Here is a 2,438-nt window from a genome sequence, read left to right as displayed (position 1 = left end):
ACGGGTGTTAGCTGAAATGCGACGCCAATACTGGGTCCTGCGTGGCCGGGAGGCAATTCGGAGGCATCAGCACAACTGCCGAGAATGTCAGCAATGGCGTGCCAAGCCAAATGTTCCCAAAATGGCAGATCTCCCACTTTCCAAGCTGCGCATCTACAAACCGCCATTCTACTCCACCGGAGTGGACTGTTTTGGTCCATTTATTGTGAAGATCGGCCGCAGGACTGAAAAGCGCTGGGGGATTGTGTATAAATGCCTAACTACCAGGTGCGTCCACCTTGACCTACTTGAGAGCCTTGACACAGATGCCTTCCTCCTGTCCCTGCGCCGATTCATCGGCAGGCGTGGCACACCATTCGAACTCCTCTGCGACAATGGCACCAACTTTGTGGGAGGAGAGCGTGAGTTACGGGAGGCCTTTGAGGCTATGGTACCTGAGCTGCAAGATCAGCTGGCTAAACAGAAAATCTCCTTCCAGTTCAACCCCCCTAGTGCTCCTCATTTTGGCGGGGCCTGGGAGCGAGAGGTTCGATCTGTAAAGACAGCACTCAGAGTCATCCTCCGGGAGCAGTCAGTACCAGAACCAGTGCTGCAAACTGTTCTCATTGAAGTTGAGGGGATATTGAATGCTAAACCACTGGGATATGTCTCAGCCGACGCTGCCGACCCAGACCCGATTACACCACATGTGCTCCTCATGGGACGTCGAGATTCTTCATTGCCACAAGCCCTATATGATTCCAGCGGGGTTTTGGGGACACGACGATGGAAGCACAGTCAAGTGTTAGCTGACAACTTCTGGTCAACCTTCATCAGACGGTATCTGCCAAGCTTACAGGGAAGGTCTAAATGGCAGACTGACGGACAGCAGCTTGCTGTGGACCAAGTGGTCCTAATAGTTGATCCGCAACTCCCACGAGCTCTCTGGCCAGTAGGCAAAGTGGTCGAGACCTACCCTGGAGCAGACGGGCGCATCAGAACAGCTACTGTCAAGATAAAGGACAGGACCTACGTCCGGCCTGTCGCCAGGCTTATCCAGCTACCCAAGATCAGTGATACAGAGGATAGCACAAACTAATGGACTTTCTCTGGGAATTCAAATGTCCTCAAGACAGACATTTGGGGGCGGCTGTGTGAGAAAGCCCAGCGGCAGAAACAGCACCACCCAATGGACTACAGAGCATAACCACGTGTGCATGTCAGGACATGCCCAGCCTCGTTACGAAAGCTGTGAAGCTGCAGGAGAAACAGACTCTAACTGACTCTGAAGCTGAGTGGACTCTGTGTGTTTTGATGCTCTGTGTGCGTTCTTGAGGAGATGTAAGTGTTTTATTTCTTGTTTCTGGATAATTATTCATTGGGTCTGTTATTATTATTGTTACTACTGACGGTTTAATTATTTCTGTGTTGATTGTCTTACCTTAGCTAACGTTAAATCGAATTGTTCACAGTGTGTATATGACCACGCTAATTTTCCGGTATTGATAATTACGTAGTTCTGTTAAGCTAACGTAGTAGTTTATTGAGATGTTTGCCTGCTAAACCGTGTTAGTAATTTCGTATTGTTTGTTTATTTTCAGACCACACACACCACACACACACATCCAGGTTATGTTCATGTCAAGCAACTGGCATTAAAGTTGAAGAACTAGACCTCTCTCTCTCCGAGTCATGATTCTCTTACCGGATTTATAGAGACTCACCCCTCAAACACCAGGGAAAAAGACCAGTAGCTCCAAGCAGAGAGCAGCACAAAGGAAAAACACTGGGGAATTACACAGGAGGAAAACACATCCAACAATGAGTGACAGGGACACAGGGGGAGAGCAGGTCACCAGGCACAGGTGCAACACATTATGCATGTCATCAGAGGTGGGAGGAAGTAACACAACAACAGACACATGAGGAAAGTAATTTCAAAAATAAAACAGGAAACAACTAAATAAATAAATAAAGCATTGCATGTGATGTCATTCACAAGAATGTTGCGAGAGTACAGACCCAGCACCCTGATGCATTCATTGCAATATCGGGGGATTTAAACCATGTAACTCTCACCTCTCACCTGACTGGCTTCAGTCAGTATGTTTACTGTCCCACAAGGAAAATAATACACTTGATCTGTTGTATGCAAATGTCAAGGAGGCCTATACTACTTCAGCTCTACCACCACTTAGCAGATAATCATAATCTGTTTTTTCTTCAGCCTTCCTACAAGCCCTGTGTACTGAGGCAGGCTGCAACCACCTGCTTATTCAGGCGCAGGACCCCAGAGGCCAGTTGTTTTTAATAGGACTGTTTTGAGTGCACAGATTGGAATGTATTGAATCTGTGGTCACAGATTGATGCACTAGACCCCCCTACAGTTGCCTACAACGGCCTTCAGTGAATGGTGAGACAAGCACTGCCTCCTTCTGAACACCTCCAAGACCAAGAAG

The sequence above is a fragment of the Seriola lalandi genome, unplaced genomic scaffold, assembly GCF_002814215.2.
Source record: "Seriola lalandi dorsalis isolate HSWRI2012SDOR001 ecotype SW California unplaced genomic scaffold, Sedor1 jcf7180002054939, whole genome shotgun sequence".
Classification (NCBI taxonomy): domain Eukaryota; kingdom Metazoa; phylum Chordata; class Actinopteri; order Carangiformes; family Carangidae; genus Seriola; species Seriola lalandi.
Note: the sequence above shows the minus strand (reverse complement) of the source record.